This window comes from Theobroma cacao, chromosome 7 (assembly GCF_053813885.1).
Source record: "Theobroma cacao isolate CCN51 chromosome 7, ASM5381388v1, whole genome shotgun sequence".
Taxonomy (NCBI): domain Eukaryota; kingdom Viridiplantae; phylum Streptophyta; class Magnoliopsida; order Malvales; family Malvaceae; genus Theobroma; species Theobroma cacao.
Window position 1 is genome coordinate 16,362,722 of NC_142645.1, and position 12,832 is coordinate 16,375,553.

Here is a 12,832-nt window from a genome sequence, read left to right on the forward strand (position 1 = left end):
TTGTTTTTTAATGAAACATTAATCCACCAAGGCATTTCAAACTCATTATGTTACATATGCAGGCGTAACATCGGGATCTTAGAGAATCAAGGGGCTGACTTTTTCACAACATTAAAGGATCCCAAACAAGAAATGACTAGTGAACATATAGACGCATGTCTTAACGTACTTTGTAAGTGAATGATAGGGCCGAAGTCGAAGCTGTACATTACCCGTGCATGTGTGGTTGACACGATATTCTTCGTAAGTTTATTTGAAAATTTTTTAAGTCTGAAAATACTAAGTTTTTTATTGCATTAAGTGTAAGCTACTGTATACATGCTTCACAAGACACCATCCATATGCTACACACCTCATTTCCAATTGAAGATGCCCGGTCGACTATGGATATTTCAGATGAGTTGCAGGCATACGTGGAGAGTGAGAAGCCGACATACGACAAAAAATGAGATGATGTCGATTTCATCATCGCACCTTGCAATGTGGGTGGGCTTTGGGTGGTAGCAAAGATCGACTTGGTGAGGTAGACGATCAAGGTGGTGGACTCCGCAAGAACTTCAAATGCTAAGGATAACGGAGTGCGAGCGGCTTAAATGACACCCCTTACGACAATTATCCCAATCATCTGCCAGCAACCTAGTTATTTCAACAAAACACGTCAGAAGACACGAGATTTAACGCCGATGCCATTGGAAATTCATTTGCCAAAAGTTGAAGTGCATCGGCAGAATGATATTGTCAGTTGTGGGATGTTCATGATAGGGTACATTGACAATATTTTGCAATTGAAATCGATCAGAGTTAAGTAGAATATGATTGCAAATATGTGTCGCCAATACGCTCTAGAAATTTTTTTCAACAGTTGTGAGAGCGAACCCTCAACATATCAACCCTTGTCTTTACATTTTTTGTATATACAATTAATTTTATTAATTTTAATGTTCGTACATTTTATACATTACTTTTTCTTTCTCAATTCAAACATAGTGCCTTTAAATTAATACTGCAACCACACGGCGTGTCACACAATTGGGGCATGGCGTGTCACCCCTAAAAGCTGGAACAAGTCAGCGTGTCACGCCAAATATCTGGTTCCGCTCAACATCTCACCACAATTGGGGCATGCCGTCTCACCCCACAATATAGCAAGAAGTCAATGTGTCACCACAAAAATCTGCATGCACTCAGCATGTCACCACAAGATGGGGCGTGCTGTGTCACCCCACAATACTGCAAGAAGTCAATGTGTCACCACAGAAATCTGCATGCACTCAGCGTGTCACACCAACTATCTGGTTCCACTCAACGTGTCACCACAAGATGGGGCATGTCGTGTCACCCCACAATACTACAAGAAGTCAGCGTGTCACCATAGAAATCTGTATGTACTCAGCGTGTCACACCAACTATCTAGTTCCACTAAGCGTGTCACCACAAGATGGGGCGTGCCGTGTCACCCCACAATAATGCAAGAAGTCAGCGTGTCACCATAGAAATCTACATGTAATCAGCGTGTCAGCTTAGCATAATATATTTTTCAGGAATTTTCGTCCTTATATTTCAATTTTATTTTTAAAATGTTTTAATTTAATAAAAATTAATTATGATGATTCATTGATGAAATTTGATTGGATGATCCATAAATTTTTTAAATTTGTTTGGTCAAGTCATGTGTTTTAATCTTAAATTTCATATCATATATTTTTAATTAGTCCAAAGTTTTCTTTTTCTAGACTTGCATCCTTTGAAGTAAACTCCTTGGTACAATATTATTATTATTATTTTGATAAGTGATTGGCTTAAAATTCTATATGGAGGTATTAATAAGATAAAATAAACGTTGTAATTAAAAAATTACAAAAACAAATTGAATATGAGGATTTAGAAAGCTACTAAAGTTAGATGAATTAATTTTATATCTCTTAAGAGATTTGATGGTAAGAACATAAAATGTTAAATCAAATGAAATAGAAAGGAATTAAAATAAATCATTAATTGTTTAATACAAGTCTTAATAAAATGTGAGAAAGGGGATAATAGTATAAGGACTTCGCAAGTCTATTTAGTGGTCAAAACTACGGACAAAATGAAATGAATAATCAAATAATATATCTACAAAATTAATAAAAAAATAAAGACTCATCTACAAGAGGAAACTAACAAACACAAAATCCAAATATGAATGTGTGAAACCTTGACCTTTATAGACTCGTAAAGGGAAGTATACGCGATATCCCTGATCAGGGGTAATTTCATCATTTCCTTAGTAAGCCCATAAAAGTAAGATTTTTAAACAATATTATGGTCTAAGTAGGCCTAAGGCATAAATGGATGGTGAAATTAGGGGTAAAATGGAAAGGAAACCAAAATTTTGATGATTTTCACGATAAAGGCAAAATGGTCATTTTTCATCTCGGGTTAAAATTTTAAGTTTTCATGAACCTGAGCATGTCTAGACCATTATTGACCTTGTCCCAGTGTCAAAAGAGCAAAAAGATTGCATAAAAGATTAGAGGAGAATAAGCTAAATTATGGAGGGGCAATTTGGTAATTTAAGTGGAGTGGATAAGTTTGGCTATAAAATATCTTGAATTTCCAACAGCTTCTTGAATTTCTAGCAACTTGTCTTCTTCTCCTTCTTCCCTCTCACGTTTCTTTAAAACCTCCATGGAAGCTTGATATGGAGCTTGCATGATTTTCTCTCTCTAGCTCTAGTTTTCATACTATTGAGCCCTTTTGACTAGAACCCTTGTATTCTTTCAATCTCTCACTTCAAAACCCTTGATAAATCTTATTTCTATACTTTTTCTCACTAGCTAGGTGTTTTAGAGAGAGAAAGAGAGAATTACCCTATTGATTTGGAAGTAATTGGAAGAGAATTTGACTACAAAGGAGCCTAGGGTAAGTGATGAACTAAGCTTGATTTTTAGCTGTGAATAATGGCTAGTAATTGGGATTATGAGCTGTTTTATTATTGACTATGTTCATTCCTTTTATAGTGATTAAGATAATGAACATAGATAGCCATTTAAAGTGGCCATTGAAGGCTAGCTAAGAGATAGCTTTTAGGGTTTATAGTATGTGAATTAACATAATGGTGATGTTAATGTGATGGTAGGTTTCAAGGAAGCCCCATCATCCCATTTGGACAATTAGGGGAATTGGAGTCATCTAAAGGCTCAACAATACACCGGTGAATGGACTTGCATTTCAAACTTGTTTTGGGGAATGTGAATGATTTTATCTAACTTGACTTTGAAAATGTGCCTTGGGAACAAGCCTTTGGTGAAGTGATTTTATATTGTGGAAATGTGCTATACAATGTGCATTAGGTGTTTCTTTGTATGTTGATGTGGACCCGGCTATGTACGAGTAGGAATGCACATAAGCCATTGCTGACCCGACTATGTGCGAGTGGGAGTGCACATAAGTCGTTGCTGACCCAGCTATATGCGAGTGGCAGTGCACATAAGCCATTGCATATGAGATGATGATGATGGAAGGGTGGATATGATGATTGATATCTATATATATATATATATATATATATATATACATATATGGTATATGGTTGTAAATGCAACAATGTGAACTTCTTAAAACTTTGGCTCGTGCCGAAATCATTATCATACTCAGTGATCAGGGATACCTTGATTGAGGGCTATCCCAACTGAGTCCGCCAAGGCTATTAAAAAAATTCACATTTCGCATAAATCATATTTTTATTTTGAAACATATAGTCGTTCCTTGGCGTTAGCGGAGTTCATCATCACAAGGTGGTTCGGAGTGAAGTGAACTCTAAAACTGTTAGCCTCAGGAGTTATCCACCCGCGCCTCTCATACTGAGGTAAGATATAACGGGATTTACTGTGCCCCTCTAATAGGCTAGCCCATAGAAACCCACCTACTGCAGTGGCTAGTTAAATAACCCACCATATAATAAAATTCATTCTAGCATGACATGGCAATTATTATAATTCACAGCTTGTCAAGGCTAAATACACATTTCATATATTTCAACATAAATACCAATTTAGCCATTCATGCAAATATTATCATAAGCCATTTATTCAAATCACAAATCTACAACATACCAGTGGTCTCCAATTACTCTATTTTTCAAAATCGTTATTTCGTTTCAAGACAATTTATAAAATCATTTTATTTAAACATATTTTATTTGTAAAACCAAAAATTAACCATTTAAACTCATTTTCATAAAATTCCACTAAAATCAATTAAAATCATACTTTAGATAATTAAAATGATGATAAGGTTACTCACAGTATTAGGAGTAGAAATACTCCTATCTCCTGCCCTCGGGTACAATCTCTTACCCGAAACAATTGACTCGCTAGCTATCCATAATCCATGACACAAAATTCAATAAATTGTGTCAATTTATCATAAATTATTTCAGGCTCTTATCCATGCGTATGCACTAGATAGGGTTTGAAATGTCCGGACAATCGCTTAATTATGGTGTCTGACCTAACTCGCCTATACACGATGTAAATTCCTAAAATCCCTAATTCAACTCCAATTCCATCTATTTCAATTTCAATTATCCAATTATATCCACAACACCTCAATGACTGTGAATTTGGTCCAATTTATCAGTCCGGACTATAAATTACGCTTTTACCCCTAGTGGGTAAAAATTTCAATTTATTGCACCGAAAATTCCCATTTAATTTTCAACCTCATAATTCATCATTTTTTCACCCAATTCTCTTAAAATAAAGTCAACCTCATCCTCACATACCATTGGCTAGATTCGGCCTAGAGAAATTCAGGGAGAAAATAAATATTTTTCTTGTTGTTTTACTCATAAATATGTTAAACTAACACTAAACACTAACATAGCTCAAAATCAAATTTATCTAACAACTTTCTCTCTCTAAACCCATATGACCAGAATTGAAATCATCCTCAAATCACATGATTCAACCGTGAAAAATGATGGGAAATGCATGGGAAAGGTAAAGCACAAGACAAACTTAAGAAATGTTACCTTTTTTTCACTTGATTTTTGAAATTTCACCAATTTTCCTTTTAAATTTCTTGGCTAGGGGTTTATTTTCTCCTTTCTCCCTCTTGTTTCTTGCTTGGCCGAATGTTGAAGAAGAAGAATGGGTTATGGGCTGATTTTTTTATGCTTTTTTATTAGTTTAATGAAATAATATTATTTTATTCATATTTGAATATTTTATTAATTCATTTTTTTTTTTACCCATCCACTTGTCCTACTTTTTCCACCATACATTCCCTTTGACTTATCCAAGTCTTAAGTGAAATTTTCAGATTTTTCCAAAGTTTTGGTGGAGTAAATTTTTCAAAATTACACTTTTACCCTCGAACTTTTCAAAAATTACCTTTTTTGCCTCAAAAATTGAAAATTTGCCATAATGCATAATTTTCACTCCTCATACTCGTTTCACACTCCAAATAATTAAATTTCATCAAAATCCTTTCAAAAATTAAATTTTCGATTCTAGGTGGCAAAATTACCATTTTGCCCTTATACTCTAAAAATATCGAAAACTCATATTTTCCACTACTAAATCTTCCAATTGTACTTCAATACTCATATCATACTCAAACATGTCAAATGGGGCTAAGAAAATCTTTTCTAAAATTCTCATTTTGTCCTCAAATTGTAAAATGACCATTTTACCCCTAGATAGTGAAAATTTCGGTTTGACTCCAAATTGATCCTCAAACTCTGAATTACTATTTTGAGTCAACCCTAAACTGTGAAACTCTTAATTTCACCTTAAAATTTCTATTTGAACTAGTTCGAGGCTTAATTGACTTAATGGTACCATTAGAGGCAATATCATCTTTTAACGATTCCTCGAACTTTCTAAATATACAAACATTCTATTGAGCATGTAAATGACGTCGTAATTATTTTATAGAACAGGGTTTGACACCTTAGTTCCCAAAATACCTTATTATACCTCAATTCACATCCGATAAGCTTTATTTGTCACCATATCAAAGTATGGGGCATTTCATTTCCGCTATAGTGAAGATTCATTGTCGTATTTGACTTGCTTGTGTAATATTAAGGCTTTCATTCTTCAAATGGTTCGTTATGTATGGATTCATGATTTTCAAATGATTAATCATTTAAGGGCTTGATGAGGGGTTTTTAATATGAATGGAACTAAATTGCATTGTTTTGAAACAAGTGCATCATGATTTTAAATTCTCCCTTGTTGTTGCTTGTTCCCTTCCTTGTTCATTCACTGGGTTTATACTCACCGTTTTCAACTTCATGTTTTCAGATCACGAGGCAGCCGATAGCTAGGACGAGGTGTCCTTGTAGACTTATATCCATCTTTTGGTAGGTGTCTCGGCATTCAATAGCTGTACATTAGTCCGAGTCCCTCCGCTAGAAATAGAGTCTTCTTTTTTAGATGTATAGACAAACTTGGTGTAAATTATTAAGATACATGTTGTAGGCAATGTACACTTAATTCGTATGCTAGTATGAGTTGGCATTGTTTAATATTACTTTGATCCTAAGTTATGAAATGTGACTTAGTAGTTTATGATGGAATGATGAACATGTCAGATTGATAAGCTTGCTTGGGCTTAGTGGACTATGTCCATTGGGCCCATGCGTCGGTCATGGCCCGAAATTTGGGTTGTGACATATATACCCATATGCGGTTAAGGGCAAGAGGGCCTATAGATTTATTATATTTCATTTGATGGTGCCTTAGAGATTTGAAGGCACTTAGAATTATATTAAGCTTAAAGATGGCTGAAGCTCGTTGAATTTGAAATATTATTTGATATGGACATATGGAATGTCACAGGCACGATGGCCTAATTTGTGGATATGTGTTCCGTTAAAGTGATGAATTCTGGATATTGATTTGACTTTAGGTTGAGTGGAGTCCCATGCCCTATAACTTTGTGTGCCTATAGGGATGGTGGTAAGTAAGGACGATGGCATTTGTCACGACTCGGTACTCCCTTCGAGCCCGTGGCAATCGTCGCGGTGTCCCGATCGACACTCATTACCCGAAATGTCAATCAGAACCCCGCAAGGTTTTAATATCAGTTTCTCATTTCCCCTGTGAGGAACCGTTGCAAAATATCATGTTCTAAAAGATTTTAAGCTATTTCCAACTTAAATCAATAAAAAAAATTATTTCTGTCACACAGGGGCATTTTGGTCATTTTTTCTCAAAAATCTCGAAACTAGCTAAAAATATAGTACGCAACTGGAAAACACATATTTCATAATCAAAAATAAGTTTAGATATCTAAAACATTCATTTAAAGTGAAATTATAACTATTTGAATATAATAAAAATATTCAATAAAATATTCTATTTTCTTATAAAACAATATTTATAAAGTTACCGTTAAATAATTTTTTGCAGCGTAAAAACTAAATAAATTCATACATATTGTAATACAGATAACCAAAGTATAAAATTTAATTTATAGTGACACGTGGGCCCACGAACGACCAAAAGTATCAAAAGCGGTAAACCTATAGTTTTTTAGGATGCAAGTCCAACTGTAGCCCTCAACAAAGTGAGCTATCTACCAACTATCCTGAGCCTGAAATGGGTGGAAAGGATGGTGGTGAGATTATATAATCCCAGTGAGTAAACAAATACCACCAAAATATCTAAAGCTGAGTAAATGGAGACAGATAAAATAGATTAGCATAAAAATGATTCTCAGCATTTCGAACTCATTTTAATAAGATAAAATAGATTCATTTCATTAAAATAAACAACGAGGCTTATGATTTCCTAAAAAGTTTGGCTCGTGCCAAAATCATTCTCATACTTAGTTATCAGGGATATCTTGGCCGAGGGCTATCCTAACCGAGTTCGCCAAGGCTGTTAAAAAGTTATGTACGCATAAATCATGTTTTTATTTTGAAAACATAGTCGTTCCTTGGCGTTGGCTGAGTTCACCCTCACGTGGTGGTTTGGCGTGAAGTAAACTCTAAAGTTTTAACCTTAGGAGTTATCTAACAGCACCTCTCATACTGAGGTATGAATATAATAGGGTTACCGTGCCCCTCTAATAGGCTGGTCCACGAAACCCGTCCACTGCAGCAACCAATTATAACCCACCATATAATAAAATTTGCAATAACATGACATAGCAATTATTTTATTTTACAGCCTCTCAAGGCAAATCAACAATTCATACATTTTCAGCACATTTACCAATTCAACCATTCATGCCAATATTATCATAAGCCATTCAGTTCAAACCATGATTTAGAACACAGTAATTAGTCTCAAATTACTCCATTTTCAAAACCATCTTTCAATTTCAAGACAATTTTACAAAATCATTTCATTTAATCACATTTTGCTTATAAAACATAAAGATTTACCATTTAAAATCATTTTCCATAAAATCACAAAAACGAGTTAAAATTCACTTCAGATAATCAAGATGATGATAAGGTTACTCACTATTTCGAGAGTCGAATTTCAAGTACTCCGATTCTTGATCCTCGGGTACTATCTCTTTACTTTTGCCAGAATGCTCACCACTTAGACATAATGCACAATAAGCCATTTACTACATTTGTGCTAAATTGTTATAAAACAAATTCAGGCTCTATACTAATGCATGAAATGGGATGTAAATTGTTCGGATTATCGTCTAAACACGGTGTTCTACACAAATTCAATTGTGTACCTAAATAAAATGGTATTGGCCTAATTCGATCTATCACTCGATTAATTGGCCAATATGTCCAATTCAACTCCAAATAATTCTATTTTTCTCTCAATACTCCAAATCATCAAACACAAATTAAATAACTTGAAATATGGCAAAATCATCCTCACATTTCTTCTTGAGAATTTCGGCCATGGTGAGTGCATCAACACTATGATTTTTCCTACTTGATTTTCTTACCATAATTCATCATTTCCTAACCAATTCACTTGAAATAAAATCAAATCCACCATCAACACTCTACAAGGAAGATTCGGCCAATGATGAACTCATGAGGAATATGTGAATTTCAAGCTTAATTCTTACACTTAACACCATAAACAACTAAAAACATCCATATATCTTAAAAATCTACCTAAATCATCATCAAATTCTCTCTCTTGGGGTTTGATCAGCACACTATACTTCATGATATCTTGTGATTCAACCATGAAAAATGCAAAATAATGCATGGGAAAGGTAGATCACAAGTCAAAATCAAGAAATTTTACCTTTGATTACTTGATTACTTGAAATCCACCAATTTTCTCTTGAATTTTCACTCTAGGGTTCTTGTTCTTCTTTTCTTCCTTTGCTCTTACTTTGGCTGGCCATATAAATGAGAAATGGGCTGGTTTTGTGCTGATTTATAAGGAAAATAATAAATGGATGAAAATTTGACACATGTCACCATTCCATTGGTCCATGTGTCATACTTACCCATTAAGAAATCTCTCTCCACCACTTAAATTTCCTCAATTATCCATGATAATATTGGGTAAAATCCATGTGCTGGACAAGTGTTGGGTGGTGAAAAATTACAATTTTGCCCTTGAGGTGGCAAAATGACTATTTTGCCCTTATGCTCAAAAAAATGCCAAAATTAAAAGTTTTCACTTCTCAAACTCAAATTATACTCCAAATGATTAATCTTAGTCGAAAATTTCATCCAACACTCACATCTTAACCTTGGGTAGCAAAATGACCATTTTGCCCCTAGGTCATGAAAATTCCAATTTGACTCCAAATAGGTCCTCGAACTCCAAATCACCATTTTAAGTCATTACGGGCTTTTAAAATTCTCAATTTCATTTTAAAATCTCTATTTGGACTTGTTCGAGGCTTAATTCAACTTAATTGTACCATTTGGTACAATACCGTCCTTTAACGATTTTCGAGGTACCCAAGTAAACAAACATGCATTCTTATGTAGGAATGGCACAGTAAACATATTATAGAGCTGGGCTTGACAGCATTAATCTCGCTTGTGATTTTCGCCTGTAGTGCTTTAAAGGCATCCATTGAGATTACTCTAAGTGATGGCAACTGTCGGGCTATTACTTTGGTCGATCATATGATTCTCCGTTAGCTGCCTTATTTTTAAGTGTGATTTGTTCTCCACCCGTTGCTTAGGCATGTGCATGATTCGATTCTCTACTGATTGGCCAGTAAGCGTGATTTGACTACGTCTAGCGTAAAACCACTCATTTGATTTTGTTTGACTATGATAACATATATCAAGTATGGCATGATATGATTCGAAATATGAATAAGTGGTCACCACTGTGAATGATATTTGATGAAATGCTTCGGAATAAGCAATTATTTGTAAATATGTCACACATGGTGTGCCATTTGAATTGTATAAAGGTTGTATGATACAAACCTGCTATGATAGCCAATGTATGACCTTGTGAGAAATGTCTAAGTTATTGTATACAAATTATGTGTCAAGGGTAACACTTATGCATTTGAATTTGAATGTTATTATGAAATCCCTTGGTTATGTATCTTTGGAAATTCTGAGGCTTACTTGGGTCTCGCAGGCTTCCCTTGTTGAACTCATGCGTCGGTCACGAACCCTCGGGTTTAGGTTGTTACAAGTGAGAAGACACCATTGTAGTAGTCTAAAGGTAGCTCATCACCATCATTGTCACCAACGTCATCTTATGTTAAGCAGAGAAATATGAGTGGGCAAGGTAAGGTTAAAAATTGACATTTCATGCATCTGCATTTTGATATAAATTAATCCGACCATAATTTCTTCGTGGTATATTACATGCACAAGCGCAATGTCGGGATATTAATGGATCAAGGTCTATAGCTTTTCATGCATTTAGAGAAGCCCGACAACCAAATGAGGTCTGAACAAATCGATGGATGCGTCAATGTCATTTCCAAGCGCCTTATAGGTTCAAAGTTGATTTTGTCAAGTAAGCATTATTGTGCGGTTGATACGGCATTCTTCATAAATTTAGGTTTAAGGGTTCTGTAATTATGATAATCTCTCTATGTGTTGTAGTTACTGATGGCTAACAACTTTGAATTTTGTTTACAAGACATCATCCACATGTTAAGCATTCAATATGTGGAGAAGTTTGACCCCATGAATGCGTAAATTTCGCTTGGGTTGGTGTCTTATGTGTAGGGTAATTTACCAACCTAAGAAAAAAATGGACAGATGTTAATTACATTCTCACCTCATGTAATGTGGATGAGCATTGAATTTTTGTAAAGATTGACTTGGTGAATTTAGGGATAAAGATGGTGGACTCTACACAAACTTTTGCTGCTATTGCCTCTAGACTGCATCAAAATCAAATGCAATGCCTTAGTACATTGATGCCCATCATCTACCAGTAATCCAATTATTTCAATTATACGCGGCACAAGAAATGAGATTTAATGCCAATGCCACTAGAGATATCGCCCTTAAAATCTGTAATACATCGACAAAGCGATCACTACAGCTATGAGATGTTTACTGTTGCATATATTGAAGACATTCTGCTATCGAGACAATTCAAAGTCAAGTAGAAGATGATTGTGAAAAAGCAGAAGGAATTCGCTTTAGAAATATTTTCAAACTGTTGTGAGGGTGAAGTCGAAAGTTGGAAAAATCAATGTTGATTGAGCATTTCTGAATATATTTACTTGAATATGTGTAGAGTTCATAACTTAATTGAATGTGTGTGATAGCAAGCATTCATGACAGCGTCGTTTGAAATGAGTATGCTAAATTATCAAATTAAGGTTAAGGAGTTATTTGATTGGTGTCATTAACGAAGGAAGCAGTTGACCATTAGGAATGGTGTTTGGCAGTTTAGCATGTTAAGCTTGGCGTTTTGCCTTTTAAGTTATTAGAGTTGGCGCGTTGCGTTTTGCTTTAAGGCTTGGCGTATTGCATATTAGCATGTTAGGCATGGTGTGAGGCATATTTGCATTTTAGGAATGGTGCATCACTTTTCCACATTTTATGCATGGTGTGTCACATATAATGAGGTTGTAATATGGCGTCTCGCATTGTCGCCTATTCATCTGTTTTGCTCCAAATGAAATCATTAACCTAATCAATAATCTTATATGATTACCCTTTAACCACCCTCGTCCAAAATCTTAGATCTGCCACTAAGTTTGGGTATATAAAAAATAACAAATAACATACCTATTGACATACCTAATGGTAAGTGCAACATGATCTAATTACTATAAAAGCAAAAGAAAATAAATATACTAGAATTTAGCACACTCGTTACATGGGAAAAAAAATCGATGTTCTAAAAAAAATAAAGAAGTAGAAGTTGCACAATAAAAAGGGGTAGTTTTTCTCTGTGCATGTGAAACAAAATACAAAATAAAAAAATCTATTTTATAGGAAAAGCGTAAAGACATATATATATATATATATATATATATATATATAACTTTAAACTATTTGATGTAGTTATTTTATTTTTAGATAATTAATCAATTAAGTTTTATCAAATTCAATAATTGACATTATATTAATATATATATATATATATTAAGTTAGTATTACTTAATTGTATTATCAAATTCAATAATTGACATTATATTAATATATTAAATAAACTGATAACTAACATCAACTTATTATTTGAAAGTAATGAAACAAAAAATTTGTAAACCTTAGTTTTAGGAATCACATTTTCCCACAGTTTTCTAACCTTCGGTAGTTGCCTATTCTTGCCAACCCAAACCTCGCATGGAAAACCATTTCCCCTCCTTTTTATTCATTCTTACCTTTGAGGATGTGGATGAAATCCAAAATTATCCAATTGCCTTGCTTCAAAGCTATCACCGGGTCGACCAAAAT